We start from the raw sequence: 27,598 nt of genomic DNA, 5'->3' as shown, positions 1-27,598 counted from the left end.
TTTGTCAATCAAAATGGGGAAATTGGAAAACATTTTGGACTGATAACGTTGTCTTGAAACCGCATAACATTTAGTCCAATAAAGACGGCTAATTGATTAGACTTTCACGATTTCTTTTTGCTGCATATAGTTTGGCGGCTGAATTTGCAATTGGGATATACGTTTTTGAATCTCCGCATAACTTTTGGTCAATAAAGGACGGCTGATGTTAGTATTATGGAAACATATGTCTTGATTGTGTGGGTACACGCTGCTACGAGGTTACACGGGGTTTATAAATTTGGACGTATAAGTTGGTTTGTTCATACACGTATAAGTTTACACTCCACATATCTTTGTCCGTATAAAATTGTTGAGATTTAATCGTTGATTTGCAATTCATCCGTATATGTTTCAAATTGGACGTATATGTGTGATTGAACAAGTTCCGTATAAGTGGGTTATCTGCTACACTTTTGGCATATAAAACGGTTTGTCCGTTTGAAGGACTTTACTTTCACATGCGTGCTGGTTTTCTTGATTTACGAGCAAAATGTATCGTTCAAGTTCGTTTAATGAAGAATAGGCTTTGAGAAGAAACAAAAGGCAAGCGTTGAAGAGAGAATTCGATATGTTTGATATATTGTCTGAAGAATCGTTTGATTCGTTAATCAACCGATACTGCGATCTTGTGAAAGAAATGAAGCATGTCGGGAGTGATAAAAGCGAGTTAGACTACATTGACAGGTTGGCATATACACTCGTTGAGACGCCACCTGAAGTTTGGGGTATAGTTGTTATAGCTATTCAATCAAACCCCAACACATGCAAATTTTCTCAGTTCATCGAAAAGATAAAAAAATCATTTACGGTGTTTAAAATCTTAAGAACCGTCATTATCAGAAATTGAAAACACTCCAAAATTCGATGATGATGGTGATTCAAAATATGATAAAGATTTGATTTTAGAATCATTGTTGGAATTCAAAATTGAAAACAAAGTCGAAGAAGCTAAATCTTGTGAGAAATGAGAGGAGTACAACAAGTTAAAATCTCACTCCGGCTCGTTAATGAATGAGCTTAATCGAGTTAAGAAAGCTTATGATCAACTTCAAAAACGTGAAAATGTGCTTTTGATGAAGGTTGATCAAAATGAGAAAACAATAAACAGTTTCATTACCGAGAATGATTCGCTTAAAAAGGAATTACAAACTGTTAAGCGTGAGCAAGTTAATAAGGTTGCATTCGTTCATGGTACGACATCTGAATGCAAAAAAGAAATCCAATACCGAAATCAATCCAATAAGGATTTCTTTGCTCGAAAAGACAAACGTAAACAAGCCGAGGCACCTTCTTGTTACAAGAATCTTTCTAAGTTTGCTTACATTCCAAAATCAGATGTGGGCAACCAAGATGTTCAGAAAACAGAAAAACAAAAATTTCAAAATTCAAAATCCAAAAATACGAGTTCAAATGTCCAATAAAATATTCCAAAGGGTCCTCCAAAACAAATGTTCAGAACAAAATACGACACCGTTAAAGATGTTTCGAGGAAGCCAAATGTTGAGAAGGTTGATTTGAAAGATTGTGATGGAAAAAGGTTTGAAAAAGTGAAATTTTATGTGAAAAGATCAACGTCAAAGTTATATCATTGGGTTGTTAAGAAAAATGACTCATCCGATCAAGTTGATATTGAAAAAGACAGATCTGTTAAATCTGAAAGTTCCAGGAAATTCAACATTAATACATGTCGAATCTGAAAGCTTAAGGAGGAGTGTGTTAGACTATCAAGACGATACGGGGAGATGATTTGAATATCGAATTGGTTAGTCTAAGCAATATCCGAGGGGGAGTCTGTTAGAGCATAAACGTCTACTCCTTAGACAACAAGACCAGGCGGTATCCAAGGGGGAGTCTGTTAGTGTAACATCCCGAAATTTCTAAAACTATTAGTTATATTATTTATTGTCAGTGAGGAAGATTACTCGGGTTAGCGGGAAAAAATTAAATAAGCAGGAGCTAGTATGAGTCGGGCTAGTGTTGGGTAATGGATATGGGTTATGGACTTAGGTTATAAAGGAAAGATGGAAGGACCATGGGCCTAAGCCCATGATCCATAATTATATAAACCTTAAATCACCATTTAATCCTTCATTTTCTCATATTCCATACACCACCAAAACACACACTTGGCTCTCTCTCATCCTACTTTCTCTCTCTAAGCCGAAACCAAGAAGAAGAAGAAGGAGAACCGATTTCCGACCCGAGGTAATGATAGTATTATGTCGTTTTTACTCAAATCTGTTAGATTAGTCACGAAACGACGAGCCGACACCATTAAACCGTCAAAGTCAATAGATCCGGGTGGGTTTGGGTATAAACCGAACCTAAGATGAGCTTAGGGATCACCCTAGCTTAGATCTGGATCGAACGGGACGAAAAACGGTGAAAATGGTGGTGAAATAAGCGAGATCTCGCTTTTCCGGCGAGATCCCGTTATTCCGGTGATGGCGGAGCCGGAGTTGTGGGTACGAGGATGTCAGAGAATGTTTTGATACTCTGACCTAACCCTAATTCGCTATGTGGAATTAACGAATTAAAGGTAATTCGTTAACGGAGGTTTGACGAACTAGCTCTGATTCATTAAGGAAATTGATAACGAATTAAACCCAATTCTAAGTAGTTCGTTAAGGGAGAACTGACGAATTAACCCCCCGTTCGTTTTGGGTTGAGTTCGTTAAGGGCCTAGTTCGTTAGAAAGGTTCAATTCGTTATAGGATTCAGTTCGTTATGAAGGTCGATTCGTTATGAGGTAACGAACTAGCAATTCGTCATGAGACTGGAGTAACGAATGAATCCCATTTCGTTAAGGATCAAGTAATGAACTAGAAGGTTAGCGAAATGACGGACTAGTCCCTGGACTTAGAAAGATTGAGATAATTGAAAATTAGCCCTTGGACTTTGATAATTGATGAAAGATACCTATAAAGGTTAGCAAGTAACGATTAACTAACCGGTAATGATTCAATGAAGTAAAACCGGCTTAGACGTGTAAGATTAATTAAGTAGCAATGATAATGGCTAGAGTAGTGTTTAACATCTCAATTATTAAACAGTTAGACGCGCACAGCTCAAGAAGGAATAACCATTAACAGAAGAAGTAATCGCTTTCAGGTGAGTTTCTAGCCCCATTTTCCTTGTTATGTTTTCGGGGCTGTGTGCATACTCGACGTGAAGTGTGAATACACTTACCTTAAGTGGTAAGTGTATGCTATAGAAGTCATACAATGTAGTTATTATATAATGTTTGTCGGTGCGTGAACGATCTTCGGATATTGCACGTATCGCCAAGGATAGTGATTTTCAAGAGGTTGTTAGTGTGTATGAATGCTATGATGTGACTTGTTTATTATGTAAATGATGTGTGATATGAAGTGTGTTGTAGACAAGTAGAGGTAGAGTGTGTTAGAAGTGACAAGAGTCTAGTAAGAGTGTTAGTGGCATGACGGTAGTACGTGGTAGGGTAAGCCTATACGTGACTTCGTTATTAAAGTGGCAAAGTGGCATAACGTTATACGTTATTAAAGTGGAAAAATGGCATAACGTTATTCGTTATTAAAGTGGCTAAGCTGTAGGGGTAAATAAGAGGATAAGTGGTAAGGTGAGCAGGTTAGATAGTGGGCTATGTGTCTTCGGATACGTATATAATTGAATGTAGTGGTTGTATGATAAGTTGCTTGATTAACTAGAACTCACTCAGCGTAGCTGACCTTTAGTATGCACGCAGGTGAGAAGACTGAGGAGTTAGCATGAGGATGACACATGGCATGGATTGAACGGCTGTCATTTGAAGATGGAAGAAATGATGTTTTAAATATAATGTTTGTGTTATGGTATCAAAGAAAAGATTTAATGTTTTGTAACGAATGGTTGATGTTTTATATTCCGCAAAAAGTTTTAATTAACTCAGATTTGTAAGAACTGTGTTTATGAGTAAATCCAACGCTAAAGTAGGGCTACCGGTAACGGGGCCTTACAGTTAGATCATTTTTGTCTATCGCTAGGTCTTGGTTTGGTTAAACGGTTAAATGATCTATTATTGTCTGATATGTTGTAAGAAACGTATAAGTTGGTAAACGTATATACGCCACACCCACTTATACGGTCCATAGTGTTTTAGTTTAAATAAGAGCCTTTAATGTCATATTTGTTATCCATTCATTCATAATCCTATAGAGTCATATCTTGTAATCTTGAGAGCTTTCATGTCCATATCAATAATAGAGAGAATCTTTGTGTGAATTGCATGTGTTTATCCCTTTGATTAGTGTTTCCGCCATTAATCATAGTAGAGTAAACATATCATAACGTCGATCCGTAAAACGACTTTTCAATTACATAATTACACGATCGAGATATATATAATAAACATGATTAGGGTTAATCACAATTAGAAACCTAAACTGGGCCTACTAATAAAACCGGCACAAAGGCCTTCATAACCCAATAGTGTTAGCTCAACGATCCCTCACACCTTAACGAAAATTATAATATCAAATATAACTTTGCACCATTTTATTCTCCTTCCACTCTTGTCTATTCTTCAAATTCTGAAGTCATACGATCGAGTTTACTGTTTTAGGTTTATAACTTTATGGTATAGTAGAGTCCTAGGATTTCGTAAGTTTTCATAGAAGTCATTACAGAGAAGACAGATGAAAATGAGAATGGTATAATAGCTGTATGATAAATTGAAAATGATATTACATAAGTTTTTAGGGATGTATAAAATTATCAAAATATGAATCATGTAGCCAATTAAGTTCAAGTTACACATTAATTTGTGTAACAAGTTAAAAGTTGTGGTTAACGCATTTACGGGCGAGCAAGATCTGCGTTTGGCCTGAGAAACCCGAGACACCAACCTGGCCAACCCAAGACTGTCTGACAAAACACTGATTTGGTCTCAGGTTGAAGAATTTGTTAATTACATACAAATTTGATCAATTGAATTCCATAAAATGAGCATGTTGGTTCATATAAGAAAGATATGTGGATAGTGGGATACTAAAGTTGACACAGAAAACTATATAACAAAGATTGGTGGATTTACCATATATGGATATGTGAGGGGAAGAGTATTCCACAACATTTCTATTGAAATTACTCTATGCATGCATGCATGCATGCAAGTTTGTTTGGTCGGACATTTTACACCCTTTTAGCTTTTATAAATAGAAATTGTTAACAAAGTTAATTTGAATCAAATACAAATGACTTTTATCGTGAGAACTGTACAAATAACTAGTAATTATGATAACACTAGAGTAATTATTATTACTCTAAAACTTTTGAACTATAGTGTAATTATTATTACACTATATTATTTGTTATAACATATAATTATTCTAGTTCAAAACTGTAATTACTTTAGTTTTTGTATTTTTAATATGTTAATTTTATTTGTACCGGATCCCACTCATGTTAATAATATATATAAAAAATTTAGTTCTTTAGTTAACTACGGCGACAAATCCAATCCAGAATACACTATATATAGTCTTATATATAGTCAGTATGTGTAACAAAAATTAGAAACATAAACATTATGATAGTTCATTTAACCTTACTTAGTGGTGTGGTACAACACATGGTTGTCTAGTTAGAGTAGACACCAATGAAATTGGTGAGACGAGAACCTACATAAAGTTTCTCATTTTGCTCCTGAACCAAGCTGATTGATTTATTAAAGAATTGTGTGGCAAATTGCAACACAACTCCATCCGATTTAAATATCACTCCTTGAGGTGTGATGAGTGGCGTTGGTGGTATGAATCCAACCGAAAGTGCCACTCAAAACTCTCCGAATAACCCTGCTCGCTTTATTTTATTCCGGTTTCCAACATTATTTAGCAAAAGTTCCAATTTATTTGCTTTGGTCCCAGCTAGCCAATATTTTGAAATTCGGTTACCGGTAAACTCAGGTACTAGAACAAATGTACTAACTACTGGACCACCCCCGCCCGAGAGACCAGTATGCAAAACGAGTTTTTGAATTAATTGATTAATGACAAGAAAAGTAACGGTGTCATCTTGCGATAAATTCAAACGGAGTGGAAATAAAATAGAAAGTTACAAGATAAATATACAATTAGTTGGTTGGGCCTTGACTACAACAACAAAAGAAAATAAGTTGGAGACTCGGAGATGTGCCTTGGCCTGGGGCCAAGATAATCGAGATACCCGGGTTGCCCAAGAAGGAATCGAACAACAAAGGTTCGAAAAGAAAGGGTTATTGGATTTAAATACTTTCAACTTATATTTGTTGGCCGAGAACACTCCCAGCTAACAAAACGTTTACTACTACTTCCAACTTTTACCTTATTTTCTTCTGTTACTCTCAAGCCATTTCAAAAAATGTCACATCTTCAAAAAAACTAAGTTTCACGTTAGCTTAGGAGTGCTAAAAAAATAAGGTAAAAGTTGGGAGTGGTAGTTAGCATTCTATTAGTTGGATGTGTTTCCGGTAAAGGAGTGAAATTTGGGAGGATTTAAATCCAATAACCCGGAAAACAAATTAGGGACGACAATTTGAGGGGAATCTATCTTATTAGACGGCAGAAAGCATGAAACCATCATATTACAATTTGGATTTCGATTTTTGTTTCTTGTTTAGTAGGCTTTTAGTTTTATGTTTCGTTTCGTATGTGTTTCAGTTGATCTAGCCATCATGTGCGGCTAAATCAATTTGTTTCAACACTAGGGTTTATTTTCTTTGGTTTTGGATCGAAACTTATGTGATTTATTTGTTTGAATGATTTGTTTTGTGTGATCTTGATCTTAAACCAGATTCTTTTATAGCGTATATTAGATTATTAATAAACTTAATCGCCTTATTAGTTTTTATGATAAAGTTCATCACAATTTAATACCCTAATATATTTTAAGTTTTAGTAAAAAGAACGAATAATATTTCGAGTTTGTCTAGGAACCCAAAATTGTTATAGAACCGCATGATCTAGTTAAACATTTCGAACAACGTGGGTGTTTAATAATAATTAATAGTTCTATCATCGCAACCCGCATATTCTGATCCAAACGACGTAAGTATATAGTAGCGGGTTTTCTAAAATCACATAATGACGTGTGCTAAGACATTAGATAGAGTGGATGCCCGAACGACGTGACGTCTAGTGTTCATACAAACGGTAGTTAAAAAATCATTGCATGATCATAAGTTATAATTGAATTAAGAAATTATCTTAATATTGGAATTAGTTTTTAAATATAGAATTCACCTTATCGTTTAAGTAAGTTTTTATAATAAATAGTTGAGTTAATTTACGTTTATTTCAAAATACACTCTTTTCAGAGCAATCGTATATGCACTTTGCACATTTTGGTATAATTTAGTTAATACTTAATATGTATCCCTGAGAACATGAACCTTATTTCTGTTTATACTATTATAGTAAATGTGAATTGGTTTTTGTTATTTATTGGATACGCATGTAGCAATGTATAAGTGAATATAAAGATTCCAACCAAAGATTTTATCTTATAAAAACTCAAAGCTTTATTATGATAGTTTTATTCAACCTTATTTAGTGGTGCGGTACAGCACATGGTTATCTAGTTAGAGTAGACACCAATGAAATTGGTTAAACGAGAATCCACATAAAGTTTCCCATTTTGCTCCTGAACCAAAGTGATTGATTTATTGAAAAATTGTGTAGCAAATGACACTGTTTGCAACACAACTCCATCCGAATTGAATCTCACTCCTTGAGGTGTGATGAGTGGCGTCGGTGGGATGAATCCATTCGAAAGTGCCACCCAAAAACTCTCCGAATCTCCCTGCTCGCTTTATTTTATTCGGGTTTCCAACATTATTTAGCAATAGTTCCGTTTGATTCGCTTTGGGCCCAACTAGCCAATATTTTGAAATTCGGTTAGCGGTAAGCTCAGGCACTAGAACAAATGCACCATCGGAACTAACTGTTGGACCACCCCCGCCCGAGAGACCACTAAGCAAAACGTCTGCACGTTTGTCAATTGGATTGTAACGCAAGAATCTACCTGTTGAATCGAACTTAAATCCAGGTTGTGTGACATTTCTACATCAAAAAAGATACTCATGTGTTAAAACAAGAGTAGTAAACATTAATCCATGGTTTGAGTTAATATAGTTAACCTAATATCATAAGTCAAACTAGCATCACTGAAATAAACATTGCCGGTTATCAAGTCAACGTCAACACCAGTTAAAAACTTGTAACCACCAGAAAGCTGAAGTGCAAGCTCGCCGGCCAGGCCCAACAACTAGAAGCCCATAAAAATGCATCAGCTATGTAAAGAAAGCCGGTTTTCGGATTAAAGCTAAGAGCCAGTGGCCTTCCACATTTTGGTCCCATTTCCGGATCAGTTGTACCATCACAAAGTTGCTTATTTCCTAATCAAAATATTAAAAAGAAAAAAAAATAAGATACTACATATACTAGTTTATGTTTGTATTAATCACGTACAAGTTTCATTTTACAAAGTATCACGAACAAGAAAATATGTTAATGCTATATTCACGCTAACGAACACGAACAACCTTAAGCCCTACAACGAACAAAATAACTGGTTATACATTAAACAGACCTTCCGGGTGCAGTATATGCGAAATCCACGAAACCTAAAATAGGGTCTTGCCATTTCAATATCCTGCCATCGTATACGGACGTTATAGGGACCTTCAGTAAACACGAGAAATCTATTAAATGCAGCCGATTCAGGTCCCGAAACCCCTCGAGGCAATTCAAGCTTACTAAACTTGGCAAACTGACCGGAACAACAACAAAAGTGGAAAGTATTGCAACAAAAGCAGAAAGCAAGGATACATTTGCCATGTTTGGATGTGTGTTTCAATAGTATCGCGCATAGCCTTATTTATAGAAAAGAATAGTTGCTTTGGATACGTGATGATGTCGCAACTCGTAACTTGTAAGGGCCGTCATTTGGGATTCTCTATCGTCATTGTGGATTCGCGCTAAACAAGTCGTGTCTAATTTTAGGAAATTTTGGGTACGTGTCTTTAACATTACGTGAATGAAACTGATTAAATTTTGCCTAGGTACTCTACTATTCTCTATTTATATACAACGTATGGTGTTGTGTATGCTTATCTTAGAGGATACACATATATATATATATAACAATGGTGAGTGACCTCATACAGCTTGATCTGTGCTGGAAATGAAACTTATTTGATACTAAAAAAATGTTTTACTTTTTTTTATTCATGTGAATATCTAAAAAGCTTGTCTTCTTTATCATATATAGTGTACATAGTAAAACAAATGTCTTTGTGGTATTTACAAGATATCAATGAATTTTATCAATTATGCATACGTATAAAGGTCATAATATTTTTTAAAGTATACCATATGTCCATATCATACGTGTTGAAGCTAGGACTCGGCTTCTTATTCAGCTTGAAGAGGTTGCCACACCAAGCCAGGACGAGAATACATGTGTATAGGATCGTAAACTATTATTCTCGTGATCGAGCTATGACGTGAAAGTAAAGCCTGGTTAGTGCCCTGCCTTGACTAACAAATTTCTTTTATCCCAACAATTAACATTCAAACGTGTAAACTTTATGACTTTTTTTAAAAAAATTGAGTGCTTTTGTATTATTTTTTAATATAGATTAACTTTTGGATTATTTTTTGTTATGGAAGCATTTACTTTTGGGCTATTTTTGGAGTTGAAGTGGAATTTATAGGAAATCATAAGGTAAACTATTCAACCGGTTGAACCTACTGGTATAACCCGGTTCAACCGATTATACCATTTTTAGCCCAATTCAGTACAATTAAAATACCGGTTTTTAATACATTGCTAAAACCAACATCACGTATGGGCTTGGTTTAAAAACTGTGGTTTGCAATAGAGTTGTACAAAACCAGTTTTTTGTCAAACCAAATCGGTTTGGTCAAATCTTGATCAAAACCAGTTTGACTCAAAGTGGTTCGGTTTAGAAACCGGTTTAGGAGCGTGAAAGATAGAACTGGTCCTAATCGTTTCGGTTCGGTTTAAAATCGGTCTTAACTACTAAACAAGAACCGATCAAAACCATGTTGTTACCCCAACCCTTGCCAAAAAAAAACATTTTCGGACTCTCAAATGTCGTACCACTGATCACTACTAACAACTATTGAAATATATAACTCCACAGTTCCAAACGAACAAGAAGTAACAATCATAGTTCCCGCCAGCTAGCAAACAAACGATTATAACAGCAGTTGAGCTTTCATTGAAGCAAGCGTTACCAAGGGTTCTAGGACCGTACACATGACCAGTTAACGCAAACCCTAACCGAAAGATCATCCAAACGAGCAATAGTTCACACAACTTGCCAATAACCTCTTTTTTTCACTTATGTTGTCACCATACCTGCTGGTTCCATGTTCTCCATGTTTAATCCATATCAATATCACATCCAAGTTCCCTTTGATAAACCAACCAACCCAAATCAATAATCGTTGAACACTCCGATCACAACCATCATGTCTTTAGTTATAACAATAACAAACAAGAACATATTAGAAACAGTGAACCTACACAACAAATGGCACGAGCAGTGAACATACACAACAATGGCACGAGCCTAAATTTGACGGCTATTCTATTGAACAATGTCAAACAAACCGATTTGCTTCTGCAATAGCCGATAAATTAAGTAACTATAAATAAAATCTAAATAGTTGCCTCCGATTGATCTCATGCAGACAAATCTAAACCCGAACGCTGAATTTTCACATAAACTAGTTCCCCAAATTATGGTTTATAATAAACAGTCGAAACCCAAACTAGAAATTTCACAAATCTAAACTTGCAAACCAATCATGCTCCTTGTTCCACAGAACCGTCCAATTTACCCAACCATATATTCGATTATCCGCGACTCCAAAGAAATTTCTCAGCCATGGTCGAACTCGACACCCGATGAAATAACTAATCGCAATCGAGCAAACATTAACTCGATCGGAATTCCATAGTTTAAAACCAAACCCTAATTGACCAACTTGCTAGAACCGGTGGCTAAACAAGATGTAAGCCTCGACCGATTGAAACAAATAACAAAAAAAAGCTCCAAGCTTTAACAAATAAACAAATTAATGGTACCTAATCACCATCAGACTATCAAAGACCAAAAATAAATATGTTGACTACTTGACTTTACATTTTGCAATTTCCTTTGACCAACACCATTAAGACAAATTACACTGGTATCTATCCGACAAATAAAATAAAACTGCAAACCTTGACTTGTAATGGTTCTGAAAGCTAGCTTTTGCTTTCGAACCACGATCCAGCGATTTCCAAGAGTTGCCGGCCAACAATTTTACCGCCGACAAACCCAAACCTAAACCGCAATCTGGCCTTTCATCAGGATCTTCTGTGAATCATCTTAGTGCAAACCGACTGGTGTTCAACGAGGCATGATACCATTTTTTAGGAACAAAGCGACACACGCATGCACAAACGATAAACACGCAGTAATCGTGTAAATATAAACACCACACTAATTTTAACGTTGTTTGGTCCCCGCGAGGGGACCTACATCCAAGGGCTGCAACTAGGTATTTCTTATTAGCTAAGAACCAAGATTACAATTACATGATTGGATATATATATATATATATAATATATATATAAATAATGAACATTATTAGGGTTAAAAACAATTAGAAACCCAAACCGAGCTTCCTAATAAAACCGGCACAAAGGCCTTCATAACTCAATAGTGTTTAGTGTTAGCTCAATGATCCCTCACACCTTAATGAAAATTATAATATCAAATACAACTTTGCACCATTTTATTCTCCTCTTTCACTTTTGTCTATTCTTCAAATTCTGAATTCATACGATCGAGTTTATTGTTGTAGGTTTATGACTTTATGATATGGTGTCTAGAGTTTAGGAGTTCGTAAGTTTTCATAGAAATCATTAAAGAGAAGTCAAATGAAAAGGAGAATGATATAATAGCTGTATGATAAATTGAAAATGATATTACATAAGTTTTTAGTGATATATATAGGGTTGGTATCATTTAAGAACTATAATAAACTTAAGAACTCTTAGGAACTCTAAACAACTAAACATTTTTTTAATTTTTTTTTATATATTAACATTGTTTAAGAGTAGTCTTATCATATTTTATACAAAAAATTTTGATTACAAATATTAATCACAAGTTTACATATAGGGATGGCAAAAATCCCCGAATCCGACGGGGAAACCCGAAAACCGGCTTATTTCGGGTCGGGTCGGGTTTTGTTTTTTCGGTTTCGGGTCGGGTTTCGGAGATTGTTTCGGGGAATGTTTCGGGTTCGGGTTCGGGTTCGGGTTCAGGTACCCCCGCCCCGACCCGCCCCGATATAATATATAAATATAAATATAAATAATATATATATATATATTAAAAACCTAAACCTACTGTATATGCAGGCGCAAAAGGAAAAGAGGCAAAGAGCTACCAATCGCCGTTTTACAAATTACAATCTGCTTAATTAGGTTAGCTGGTTAGGTCTCCGTCTCTCTTAGTCTTTAACTGTTATCGGAATATCGGCTGTCGGCTCAGCTGATAACCATTACCAATCGCCGTTTGCTTAACAAGGAAAGCCTAACAAGGAAAGTGACTGTCGACTGATTAGGCCGTCTGCACCACCGGACCACCCTCGCCGTCTGCACCACCGGACCACCCTCCTCCTCCTCGTTCTCATCCTACCACCTGTAAGATCCCTAATTCTCTTATTATTATTATTATTATTATTATTTCACCTGTAAGATCGTATATTCGTATTGAACTTATTGATTTCGGGTTTTCGGGTTTTCGGGTTTTCGGGTTCGGGGACGGGGCGGGTCGGGGGGGTACAAAAAACCAAACGGGGAATCCCCGAATTAAACCCGACGGGTAATGGGGCGGGTACGGGGATGGTTTTTGGTTTCGGGTTCGGGTTCGGGTTAACCAAAATCCGCCCCAAACCCGCCCCGTTGCCATTCCTATTTACATATGTGTAAAATTTATGTATCAACAAATTTACATAGGTGTAAAACAAAACATGAATATGTATAAAAACTAACTTTCAAAATTGTAATCGTAAAGATAGATATAAAAAAATGATAAAACTACACTCAAGTAACACAAACATACAAAAACGATTAAAAAAAATGTTAGTTTTCACGGGTTTCTTCAAGTTCTTAAATAATTTATGAGTTCTGTAATGATATTCATCCTATATATATATATAGGGGTGGGATCTAGAGAGAACTCATTTTAAAGAGAGAACTAGAGAACTCCTTTTAACCCCATGAATTTTCTTAGATCAAAGGCTAAAAAAATAAGAAAGGGGAAAATGAAAAGTGTTGGGTTTTTTAATGAGAAAGGGTAATATTGGAATTGGAAAAACTTACATCTTTGTTTCTTCCCTCTTCTCGTTCCCTGATGTCTCCCATCAATGATCTAGGGTTTCACTCTTCATCAATCGATCGTCCAGACTCCAGTACATCCAAATCAACTGCAAAAATCAAGCACGAATCTGACAACACTAATAGGTAAGCAAGTGTAATTGTTAAGTTCACATATTAACAAGTGTCGATTAGCCATATTATACACCATCAAGAACAAACAGAGGCTAATTTGACACTAATTAGAGATGAAAACTATTTATTAAATAACATGATTGTTAACATATTGTCAAAACACAATGGGATGGTTGGTTATGAACTGTCCAAGTTAAGTCTTCTAATTTTTTAAGTTTGCACACCAAGTGTTCGATGAATTGCTTGTGAGAAAGCGGAATTGGGTACTAGAACTAATGTATGGTCTCAATATGCATCGTTGGACAATGGGAATACACGAACCCAATCACATCCATTTTTACGCATTATCAACATCGATTGGTCATATTTACATGATTTGTTAAGTATTACATATATGCAGTGTATAATTAATGCATCAATTATCTATCAAAGTACATATATAGTCGATTATATTACATATGTGTAGCACTTATCTATAATATGCATATGTACTCTATTATAATACATGTATACAATGTGTGTCTATTAAATTCATATGTAGTATGTTGTATTACATAGGTGCATCACTTGTATGTTACGTGGATATGCAGTCTAGTGTATTACATATATACAGTAGTTATCTATTACGTATATGCAACACCATTAAAACATGTGTATATACGTAGATTATGTATTACGCCATTCAATAACAGGTCATTTTACATATGTATTACATATATACAGTAGTCATCTATTAAGTCTATTGTAGTGAGATACACCATTCATGTATTAAATCATATAGTGAGATACACCATTAAAACATGTGTATAATATGTGCAGTATAACAGGTCATTTTACATGATTAGTGATATATTACATAGATTTAATACATGAATGGTGTATCTCACTATATATATTTTAGTTATACTGCGCATATGTATTGTTGAACATAGTTATGGAAATATATTTGAGCATGTTTCTTTATACAACATAGACGTATTGCATCTGAAGTTGAGATGATATGTTAGATATTTTTGTAGCTAAAATACATATATGCAATACATATTATACACATGGTTTAATGAACTTATAGTGGAAAATATGAACAAATACAAAGGGTAAAAAAAGATAGCAAAACAGGGGAAGCTGGGTAAAAAAACGGATAGCAAAATAAGGGAAAATTGGGTAAAAAAACATATAGCAAAACAGGTTAAAATTGGGTAAAAAACAGATAGCAAAACAGGGGAAAATTAGGGATTGTTATTGCATAGAATATGAGGGTTGATGGTGTTATTTAGATAAGTTGATACATTATATTCATATAGTATTGTGATTGCATATGTTTGAATCCATTATATTGTATATATATCACTGAAATGAAGGCAACGAAGAAGGTCAAAATGGCCATAAATAGTGAAAATGCACGACGCTCTTAGACGAGGAATACAGGCTCGATGATGTAAACAGTGACGGTATGTTATATATAAATTATGCTTGATATTTAATGCATATGCAACCTGTTGTATCGCATACGTGTATTGCTTAACTCTTGTATGTATACGAAATGTGTGGTATTATATATATGCAGTGATTAGCTATTGCGTGCATATGAGGTTTGTTGTAATACATAAATGCAGTATTTTTTGTTTGTTGTGTCACATGTATGAATTGCTTAGCTATTACATCATATGAACCATGTTGTATTGCCTATTTGCAGTATTAATAAAATATGTTGTATTGCATATATGTAGCACTATAGTATTGCATATATGTATTAGTACTTTGTTAGATATAAATACTAATTTTGCTTTAATTTACAACCAAGATATGAAGATTGGAAATTAAAGAAAGTACCAAAAAAAGGAGTTAATAAGACTAAAGGATGGCTAAATAAAATATGGTCTAGAATACAATGTATCTATCTCCTTGTCAACTTATGCCGGTGCTTGTTGATATTCAAATCATAACCTCAATTTAAGATTATTTGTTTGTATTGCATATGCGCAATGTATATTTTACTTGTATTTTAAAATTGTATCTTTGTATATGTTTTGTTGATGCATGTTTTATACTCAAAATGTAACATTAATACAAGATTATTCATTTGCATTGTGTATGTGAAATATGTATATACTTAAATTTAAGCGAAGAATTTTATGTTTTTAAGCGGTTTAGAGATTGCTGAAATTTATGTCGCATGAAATTTACAATTGGTATTGTGGGTTGTTTTGACCACGAGAAATAGAGTACATATGTGCATGCAAGCATGTAATGCATATATCCAATAGAAACATTACATATATGTAATAAAAGCATATAATGTTGAAATAATGGTGTATATTATGAAGTGCGCGTACATGATGTTTAAAATGCAAGTAAAACAACCAATACACATATGTAGTACAAACATAGAATACATACATGCAATATGCAAATATAATGACCAAATCATTCATAACCCAATGAACCATTCTAGTATAAATACTTAAACAAGAAAAAAAAGTAGTCATCATCGACAAATCAACCACGTTAATTTCTTGTTGAATTCATCAGGTTACTATGCTTTCTCCAATGCATGATTTATTTGTACGCTCATCTCGAAAAGAATTATCCTCCACTTAGTATCTCAAAACCTTCACATATGCGTAGATTTTAATTTGTCCAAAACTTTTAGAACCTCAATGCAAGATCGACATTTATGTATACACACTGAGGTTGTTTGACATTTTCTGAAAATGTATGCAATCCAACATAAATGTAACAGCCAAATAAATTTGTAGTAGAATCCAAAATCTGATTCAACCAACCACTTTAAAAATTAAATATAAACTCTGCACAACTTAAGGAGTGGAAACAAACCATAAGAGTTGCAGTGTAACCAATGGAAAATCACATTTTAGTTTAATACAAGGTACCCAATATAAGATCACATCTTATCTGCACTAACAAAAAAAAACCAAACAGTTCATTGTTAGTTTGTTACCATAATGTTCACGGCATGGGCATAACATCATGAATAGTGCAATTTAAATATTAATTGTTAACCCAATGCTCAAGTCTGCACCATGACTAATATGTTGACATGTAAAAGTCAAGCCAAAAGAGCCTAATATGATTTGATCATACCCCGAGACTGAAACACATCCTCGAATGGAATCTTTAAAATGCCCTTCATTTTGTGAATAATAAAGAGAATATATGCAAACACATATAATGTCAGACTAACTATTTTGTCAAATCAACAGATGTTATTATACTTTATTACGTATGACAAACTAATAGCAAACTAATTTCACTATTCCAACAAATGAATATTAAAACCTTCAAACATTCCAAAACAAATGGCAAACTTATAATCCTTAAGTTAACTACTTCTAATGTTGGTATCACAGAAGACAACGTCAACTGCAACGCTCGGTCAATATAATGATAGCAAGCAATGCTATCAACACATAAAGGATACAAATATCTAAAGACTAGGATTATTCATAACTCATTTTTGTATATTACATAATATGTAATAATAACAGTATTACATACATGCAGTAATTGGTATTACAAAACATATGCAATACTCAATGCTCGGTATTGAACATATGTTATACTAACAGTATAACATATACAACAACGTGATACTGCATATCGTAATATTTATTTTATTATTACATAAATGTAATACTAACAGTATTACATATATGCAATACTCTGTATTACATATTATTACTCATTTGTAATACTCATGTATCTTTTAAAATTGTTCATGACTAATCAATTAAACCATCAAATCAATACATGAAGCAAACAAATTATGGTTTTTCCTTTAGTAATAACTATTTTTGATCTAGAATCGCCTAATTTTGGCTTTTTTTTTACCTAGAATCACCTAATTCATGCTATTTATGCAATATAATCGCCAAATTTTGCAATTACAGAGTAATTATTGATTGTAGAATGTGTAGATAGAGCAATATAATCAGTAACACACATGATTAAGGAAGAAAAGTTAGAATTCAAAAGTACCTTCAGATGTCATGTTCAATTGTTGAAATCAATGATGAAGAGACACGATTGGTGATATATTTGATGATTTAGGGTTCTTAATCATCAAGTTTTAATGATTCAAGATCTGCATGTGTTTGAAGAGAGTCCATCGAATACTGGTTGAAATCAATGATGAAGAGACACGATTGGTGATATATTTGATGATTTAGGGTTCTTAATCATCAAGTTGTAATGATTCAAGATCTGCATGTGTTTGGAGAGAGTCCATCGAACACGTACAGGAAAGTTGTAGAGGGGAAGGTCGTACAAAGGAAAGAAGCCATCAGAAGTGTAAATATGTATTTGGGATAATTTTACAAAAATAACCCTATACTTAAGAGTTCTCTAGTTCTCTCAACGAGTTCTCTCTTGATCCTTTCCCGGGAGAGGATCATGAGAGAACTCCATTTTATGGAGAGAACTAGAGAACTAATAATGAAATATTTTTAATTTAATTAAAAAAAAAATTTAAAATTTTTTTTTCTTTCATCCTTCTTATATGTTGTTATTATTCACCACAAAAAAATATAAAAATAAAAAAAATTAACGAGTAATGCATATATGCAATACACCGACTTTTTTTATAATACATATGTGCAATAGTGTGCAATTTGATATTTTAAATAGTGTTGAATATCATATATATATAGTTGTTTGTATTGTATATTTGCAGTAGTGTTATATTATATACAAAAATTAAAAAACAAATCGATATAGTGTATATGTGCATTAGTGTTGTATTACATATATGCGATAATGTGTTTTGCATACAATTATTAGTGTCGTATTTGCATATATTCATAGTGTGTATTGGATAATGCAATTGTGTTGTATTATATGCAATAAAACACTATTGTATATATGCAATAGGCATTAGTGCACATATGCACTACAGCTACACCGACAAGTTTTTTTTTAGGAACAATATCATCTTATTAGAATGAGGAAAGAACAAGAAATCACAAAATATTTTTTTAAAAATAGTTAAAAATAATTATTTACTAGTTCTCTAGTAAAAGGAGTTCTATCTAGATCCCATCACATATATATATATATATATATATATATATTAATTTGCAACTATCTTTGTCAAAATTGTGCTTTTGAGTGTTATACATAGTGCTTAACAATTGTTACTTTTGCTTTAATAGATGTACTCTTTTCCTTAATAATTGTACTTCATTGTCACGTTTCTTTGAAAGGGTAACGTGGCTTCTATACAAGAAGCTACCAAAGAGAGAGATACATAGATTTGACTTTTGCAAAACCCATTCTTAACAATTTCAATTTCTTAATTCCAACATTGTGATTCTCTGTCATCAAAGCTCACATTTGTGTTCTTCGGTAATCTCTGCTGTTGGTGAGTTAAATCTGGTTTTGGGTTTGGGTGACGCCTACGTCTTTGGTACGATTGCGACGTTCGTGGCTCCGATTTCACTGTTGTCGGGTTCGATTTTGGAACCCTAGGCGACGGTGGCGGAGGTACGACTGTGTCACACCCCGACTAGGTAGTTGCGGAAGCGTAATATGGGAACGTAACTATTAATACTGGTATCAACCACATTGTTTATAAAGAAATTCAACAAACTAATTTACACCATATTACATTGGTAGGTACTAAGTTTACAAACTAGATGAAAATCACATAACCGGTTCGCGTGATTGCTTATTCTTTAACATATATGCTAGTGTCTATGTACAACGATTCACTTCCGTTCTAGCACCGAGCACATAAGCAAATTATTCCAACTTGGGCTCACCGAAAAGCATGTTAAAACGGGTCAACTACGTCTAGTTGGTGAGTTTCAAGTTTCACGAGTACGAACAAAACCAGTATACGAGTTCGTAAAGTTCATAGTAAGTAAGTATGTACGTATGTATGTGTATGATGTTTTTATACTAAGCCACAAGTGAAACCGAAACGAGCTAAAACACATGGCCACCCCCTGCCCATGCACTCCCGTTGGCATTTAACAGCCACTTTGCCCCAAGTATGTACTATGTCTAACACCACATAGCAGAATGTAACAAGTTTAATGACAATGTGCAACTGGGTTAACATGTTCCGGCATACCTCTCCGGCCATGTCAGTTGGGTTTGTCAAACCAATAGTACTATCCACACGTCACCGGCATGAAGTTAATCACTTGTATTTGTGGGACTTTTGAGTGTTAGTACTTAGATAATTCACATCATCACACGTTTTCAAGTATATAAGTATATGTAAACATGCTTTCCACCCCAAAAGTTCGTAAAACAGTTTAGAAAGTGGGGTCATGAAACTTACCTTAATGTTGTTCAAGCTGGTGGTACGTATCAGTAACTAGAATGTCTCGATTATAGCTTGAATCCTATAACCGGTATAGTACGGTTAATACCAGTACAATGCTTAAACTAAATCAGGCTGTATAACTAGTCTGGGTATAACTGTTAGGCCCAGAACATGATCGTAGTCTTAGATTGTGACGTTGTACACCATGAAATGTTCAAAACCAGATTTGGCTTGGTTTCACCGTTTTCTGAGCCTAGCCAAGTTGATCATTTACGTGTTTCGGAAAGAAGGTAAGATCACATAAACTTAAGTAAACATACTGATCGATAAAAGGATTTGATTTATGAAAGAATTTCGAAGTTTCGGTATCTGGATTGATCGCAGGGTTCGTTTCAGTTTTCTTACGGATTTGATTATACAAAACGCGTACAATCAATCCGAATTGTCAGGAATTCTCGTAAAAAGTTCGTTTTTATCAAATTCATCTAAAACCATGATATTTGACCACTTTTGACATTTTGACATACCAGTCAGTTCGTTAAACACAAAACTGCATGTATCGTTAAAACAAATATAATTTAAATCTTTAAATATTCATATATATTTATGCATTTCTATATAAATTATGAGAATTTTTGTAAAAATAAATAAAATCTTTAGAAGTTTATAAAAATATCTTGAGAATTTTTATTTATAAAAATTCATTTTATGTGTTATAATTAACCGATAAATACCCCGTTTATACCAAACGATTCCCGAAAAATCCAATAATTTTTCTAAGTGGTAACAATACCATGAAACAGCCTCTTTAAATTTCCCAGAACTTAACTCTTTGACCAAAATACCCTTTTGTGCATTTTTCGGCTATTAAAATTCGATATAAACGCAATTGCACCAACCATACCTAGCCATCTCCAAATCATCTCAAATATTTCCAGTGATCTTACCACCACATGTTTGGGTTCCAAACAAAGTTTCATAATTTTTCATGAGGTCTAACTATTTTTCCCAAATAAACGCCAATAAACGTTAATAAATTCACCAAATATTCTCCGTTTAACGAAAAATTACCAAATTTGAACAGCGACTCACTTATGTGATCCCTAATGACTCTGCAATGTTTCATAACCTAATAACAAGTACGTCACAATCGAAGCACAAACAGCCCCTAAACGAGTTAACTAGTAATACCTTGTCGGTTTTCGGTAGGTTTTCGGTAGTTTAAACGACTCTCCGGGTCTTGGGTTGCAAACTCAGTGTATCTACATACCATATAACATCAAAACAAGCATAAATCATCCATATAACAGCCTTGTTAATTAGGGTTTCGGTTTTGGTTTCGAACCGAACTTTCGAACCGTAAAAACATTGTATTCATGTTCTAATCCGCGTTTTTGGTCAAAAATTTATATGTTTCAGCTTTGTAAACATGTTTAACATCAAAACATGATTTTACTTGATTTTTATGGTTTTTGAATGGTTAAACATTCTTAAAACTAACCAACAACTAATTTTCCATGTTTAAACCTTACTAATTAAGCTTGAAATAAATGAGAAATTATGAAATACCTCTAAATTTTGGCTGAAAGTTGAAGATGGTCTGCAGAAATGAGGTTTCTCGATTTGGGTTTGTAAAAATATCTCATTTATATTAGTATTTACAAGGTACTAGAAAAAGGGTGGGGTAACCATCCCTTACGTACGCAATTTAGGAGGCCCATTGGGCCTCACTTTTGGCCCAATGGTGCCTCGGTATTCGTGTCACACGTAAACGTCGGTCCAAAATTTAATTCGGGTTCAGTTTTTCGCGAGAAAATTAAATCGGGTGCGAGGAATAGCATGCAAACGTCGTTTTTCGACTCATTTTTGCAAAATAATAAAAACATACTAACTCGTTGTAAAAATCCAAAATATTTTCACGGATTTCTTAGAACATGTCATATAAGTGTTTTATAAATCTTTTCGGCTTAAAGGATGCTACAATGCTCGTTTTGATGTTAACGATTGCGTTTAAGCTTATAGCGTATCAATAAACAAAGCCTTTTTCGTTTAAATGGTTTTAAACGTACTGGAGCCTAAATATCAATATGTTAATCACTATAATATATATATATATACCTCGTATATGACCCCTCAGTATATATACAGGCCATAATCAGTATCAGTCGGTTACTCGTTTAAGCACAACGAATTAACCGATTTATCGTTTACTCGCTACGTAGTGAATATAATATACCTCGTTTTGTCACGAATGTCACAGACTGCGGATCCGATTTTGACTGGTGCCGGGTTCCAAAAAAATTTTGGAACCCTAGGCGACGGTCGTCGGGTTGTGTCTCTCCGGTTGCCAACGCCGATGAAGATAACAAATGACTAGGTGTTTGTCTTTCGGTGAAAACTTACCTCGAAATTTCTGTTGTCAGATTCCGAAAACGGTGGTCGATGTGATATTACTTCTTCATGATCCATTAGAAAAACCGATCAATAACTATTTTAGAAGTATTCACTTATGGAGTTATATAGTTTGTTAAAAGAGATGGTTAACAAAAAAAAGTACCAGAACACATAAACTGATGGTTGTTCAAATTGTGCTGCCTCTAAGTTATCAACATGTTGGTGTTGCTTTCATTATTGTCTAAATTTTTGAATGCTCTATATATAATCTAATTCAATCCTGTTGACTGGATGTTGGTTTGCTATGATCGCATTCGTATAATGGCAGGGCAAGATCTTGACGATATGGTGATGAACTATGCAACCATGAATTTGCAGCCATTTTGAGCTCCCATTTGTAGATTCGAGCCTCTCCAATTGGCATTCGGTTGCTCATCATACAACAACAACAACAACAAAAATATACTAAAAGACCCTAAAAAGGTAGGCAATTGTGGCGTTGTGGCTATCTTGGTTGATGTATATTTTTGGTTGATGGCAGGTTGTGGCATTGTGCCCATCTTGGTTGATGAATATTTTGCTATTGGTATGTGTTGGGAGTTTGGTTGTCTTTGTTTGGCACAAGGTTAATACTTCGAAACTCAATGATTAACTTGGTTGCTTCGGCTTTGATATGTGTGAAGGTATGTGGATACTATCAGTGATCAAGTACTGAAATTCTGCTTGAATATTTTATTCATATGCAGAATGCGTACTATGATTACCGGGTTTGTATGTAGTTTTCGGTGCTCATTGGTTGTACGCAATAATGCGGACCCGAGCCTATTAATTCCACCCATTGAGATCGGTTTATGGCTTTGATGATGGTTCGTTTTTTGATTGACCTGAGCCTCCTTGGGTTAATGATTTTATATGCTTATTTTTTACATCCTACGTGTTTACTTTTTAATTGCGTCATCAGATTCGTTTATGACTGTGATGATGATTCGCACTTTGGCGTGGCAACTTATGTTGTAGCCGGTGTGAACCTGAGCCTATTGTGGTTACACCTTATGAGATTCATTTTATGGCTATGATGGTACTTCGGCTTTTGGTGGGGCAACAAACATTGCAGCCATGATACCCTCTTGAACCTCATGTTGGCAATTTTATTTTAACATTATTAGGGCCATGCCACGATGCATAGGGGTTAGAATAGCCTCAACGTAGCAGATCAGTTCAAGGTTCACATTTCACATGATCTTCACATACGGTATATGTTATTTTCATTTAAATTTTTCTTTGAAGTTTTTTTCAAAGTTCTACCAATGCATTTATAGTAGTTATTTGACTTGCTGAAAGCCGCTACTGTCATCAAATTTGGACGAATGTTGTAATGAGACGATAAGCTGTTGCAAGTATTTCTATGATTCGTTTTTTGCTTCAATTATGAATATTTTTGTTTTGATGACTTTTAATGCTTCGTTGTGATGGGATTTGTATGTAGATGAACAAAGTGGACAATGCAAGAGTGCAAAGTGGTTAATTTTTGTGTTATGTAAAAGATTTATTCCCTCTCTTACTCCACCCTCGAATGTATTGTAGACACAAACCCGCGCAGCGCGCGGGTTATGAAACCTAGTTAAGTTTAAGTTACACATTAATTTGTGTAACAAGTTAAAAGTTGTGGTTAACGCATCTACGGGCGAGCAAGATCTGGGTTAGGCCTGAGAAACCCAAGACACCAACCTGGGCCAACCCAAGACTGTCTGACAAAACACTGATTTGGTCTCAGGTTGCAGAATTTGTTAAATTACATACAAATTTGATCAATTGAATTCCATAAATGAGCATGTTGGTTCATATAAGCAAGATATGTGGATACTAAAGTTGACACAGAAAACTATATAACAAATATTGGTGGATTTGCACAACATTTCTATCTATTGAAATTACTCTACCGCCATTTTTTACCTTTTTAGATTTTATAAAAGGAAATTGTCAATAAAGTTTGGATCTAATACAAATAACTTTTATCGTGAAAACTGTATAAATAACTAAAGTAATTATGTTAACACTAGAGTAATTATTATTACTCTAAAACTTTTGAACTAGTGTAATTATTATCACTATATTATTTTATATAACATAATTATTTTAGTTCAAAACTGTAATTACTCTAGTTATTTATATGTTTAGTATGTTAATTGTATCTGTACCAGATTTCACCCCGTGTTAATAATATATATTAAATTTAGTTCTTGAGTTAACTACGACAACGAATCCAATCCAAAATACGTTATATATAGTGTAACAAAAATTAGAAACATAAACATTATGATAGTTCATTTAACCTTATTTAGTGGTGCGGTACAACACATGGTTATCTAGTTAGAGTAGTCACCAATAAAATTGGTGAGACGAGAACCCACATAAAGTTTCACATCCTGCTCCTGAACCAAAGTGATTGATTTATTGAAGAATTGCGTAGCAAATGACACTGTTTGCAACACAAATCCATCCGAATTAAATCTCACTCCTTGAGGTGTGATGAGTGGCGTTGGTGGTATGAATCCAACCGAAATTGCCACCCAAAACCCTCCGAATAACTCTGCTCGTTTTATTTTATTCGGGCTTCCAACATTATTTAGCAAAAGTTCCAATTTATTTGCTTTGGGCCCAGCTAGCCAATATTTTGAAATTCGGCTACCGGTAGCCTCAGGTACTATAACAAATGTACCATCGCGACTAACTGCTGGACCACCCCCGCCCGAGAGACCGGTAAGCAAAACGTCTACACGTTTGGCAATTGGATTGTAACGCAATAATCTACCAGTTGAATCGGGCTTAAATACAGGTCATCTAATATCTTTACATCAAAAAATATACTCAAGTGTTAAAACAAGACTAGTAAACATTTAATCCATGGTTTTAGTCAATATAGTTACCCGATATCATATGTCAAACTAGCATCACTGAAAAACCATTGCCGGTTATCAAGTCAACGTCAACACCAATTAAAAACTTGTAACCACCAGAAAGCTGAAGTGCAGGTCCGCCTGTAGGCCCGACAACTAGAAGCCCATAATATGCATCAACTATGTAAAGGAGGCCGGTTTTCGGATTAAAGCTAAGAGCCAATGGCCTTCCGCATGTCCGTCCCATATCCGGATCAGTTGTACCATCACAAAGTGTCTTATTCCTAATCAAAATATTAAAAATAAAAAAAATTATGGATATCGGATTTTAATAGTCCCAACTAAATGCAATTGGCCGATAATAATCTCAACTGAGTTTTTTGTTACTAGTGGTCCCCAATTTAAAAATGTTTGCCCTCAGTGGTCCCTCGTTAAAAAGAACTTAACGGCGTTATATTTTTTCCCGAATTTCAAACTAATGTTTTAAGGCTTTTGATCGGAAGGAGGATACGGGTCGATTGATGTAAACTTAGTTCGAAACGGTGCTCCAAAACGACGAAACAATGTTTCAATTCGGGTGTTTGAAGTTTCAATTAACAAAAAATTAAGTTGTTTGAATCACCATTTCGAGTTAATTTTTGCATCAATCGACTCGTATCCTCCTTCCTTAAAAACATTAAAACATTAGTTGAAATTCGGAAATATATATATATATATATGTATATATATATAATGCCGTTAAGTCCTTTTTAACGGGAGACCACCAAGGACAAAATTTTTACAATTTTGGAACCACTAGTGACAATAAACTCAGTTGGGATTATTATCAGATAATCGCATTTAGTTAGGTTTATTAAATTTCAATATCCCAAAAAATAATAAGGTGTATATCTAAAAATCCCCCCAAAAGAAATTTGGCATTTAACTTGTATTTTAAATTTCAATAATTTAATGAAAAATCAAGTTTTGATCATTTAAGCTAGTTTCATTTGTAAACACTTTGTAAAATGAAATGCTTATTTGTTCGTATTAATTTTATTTTGTTAGTTTATGTTTGTATTAAATACGTACAAGTTCATTTTACAAAGTATCACGAACAAGAAAATATATTAATGCTATATTGACTCTCATTTATATGTTCTTAAACGAACATGAACAACCTCAAGCCCTGCACGAACAAAATAATTGGTTATGCATAAAACAGACCTTCCGGGTGCAGTATATGCAAAATCCACGAAACCTAAAATAGGGCCTTGCCATTTCGTTATCCTACCATCGAATACGGTCGTATAGGGACCTTCAATAAACAAGAGAAATCCACGAAATGCAGCCGATTCAGGGCTCAAAACCCCTCGAGGCAATTCAAGCTTACTAAACTTGGAAAACTGACCGGAAACAACAACAAAAGTGGAAAGTAATGCAACAAAAACAGAAAGCAAGGATACCGTTGCCATGTTTGGATGTGTGTTTCAATTGTATCGCGCATAGCCTTATTTATAGAAAAGAATAGTTGCTTCATCGAGGTCTTTGGATACGTGATGATGTCGCAACTCGTAACTTCTAAGGGCCGCCGTTTGGGATTCTCTATCATCATTGTGGATTCGCGCTAAACAAATCGTGTCTAATTTTAGGAAATTTGGTTACGTGTCTTCAAGACTTCAACATTACGAGAATGAAACTGATTAAATTTTGCCTAGGTACTCTACTATTCTCTATGACTCTATTTATCTATAATGTATGGAGTGGTGTTTGCTTATCTTAGAGGATACACATATAACAATGGTGAGTGACCTCATACAGCTTGATCTGTGTTGGAAATGGAACTTAAATGGATACTAAAAAATTGTTTTGCTTTTTTTATACATGCCAATATTAAAAAAGCCAGAACGAGAATACATGTGTATAGGATCGCAAACTATTAGTCTCGTGATCGAGCTATGACGTGAAAGTAAAACCTGGTTTGTTTCATGCAGCCATGCCTTAACTAACAATTACTAAATTTTATAATTATACAAATTGTAAAAATTTGTAAAGTTTTTATTATAGTATTAATCTTGTGTTACATGTTTAAGCGGGAAGCGGGTTGGAACTAGGAAAAATAATTAATAATATGTTAGATGTGGTTGAATATGGTGATAAAAGATAAAACCATTAAAAAGTTGGATAAAGTTAAAATACAAAGTATAACAAAATTAAAAAATGCGAGAACCCTAGTCATTGATAGGTAACACCACTATCTTTACCACCATACCATAAAGGGTGGGGGCGTTCATTCGTTTATATGATTGCTTATTAATTCCAACAATTAATTTCTAACTAATGGGTATACACAATGCTATATGTAGTGATTAAGCAGGTACTCGATAGGCTCAAGTATCATAACAAAATTACTAATACTCCTCCTATTGACATCCCCAATCAAATGTAGCAGGCATATTGT

The 27,598-nt window shown here is 34.4% G+C and overlaps 2 pseudogenes across 2 annotated transcripts; both read right to left on the bottom strand.

The window, feature by feature from the left end:
• Window positions 1–7,514: 7,514 nt before the first annotated feature.
• On the bottom strand, window positions 7,515–26,806 carry LOC143596552 (protein STRICTOSIDINE SYNTHASE-LIKE 12-like; annotated as a pseudogene). The gene is made up of 4 exons (XR_013146731.1): window positions 26,365–26,806; window positions 25,189–25,442; window positions 24,604–25,102; window positions 7,515–7,594 (listed from the first exon to the last, which is right to left on the bottom strand). The product of XR_013146731.1 is annotated as a protein STRICTOSIDINE SYNTHASE-LIKE 12-like (transcript).
• On the bottom strand, window positions 7,521–10,444 carry LOC143596547 (protein STRICTOSIDINE SYNTHASE-LIKE 12 pseudogene; annotated as a pseudogene). Its single transcript, XR_013146729.1, has 3 exons — window positions 10,423–10,444; window positions 8,174–8,431; window positions 7,521–8,096 (listed from the first exon to the last, which is right to left on the bottom strand). The product of XR_013146729.1 is annotated as a protein STRICTOSIDINE SYNTHASE-LIKE 12 pseudogene (transcript).
• Window positions 26,807–27,598: the final 792 nt, after the last annotated feature.

The sequence above is a fragment of the Bidens hawaiensis genome, unplaced genomic scaffold, assembly GCF_021521415.1.
Source record: "Bidens hawaiensis isolate Kalapana, Puna unplaced genomic scaffold, B.hawaiensis_p1.1 tig00046690_1, whole genome shotgun sequence".
In the NCBI taxonomy this organism is placed as follows: Eukaryota; Viridiplantae; Streptophyta; class Magnoliopsida; order Asterales; family Asteraceae; genus Bidens; species Bidens hawaiensis.
This window is presented reverse-complemented; position numbering and strand designations above follow the sequence as displayed.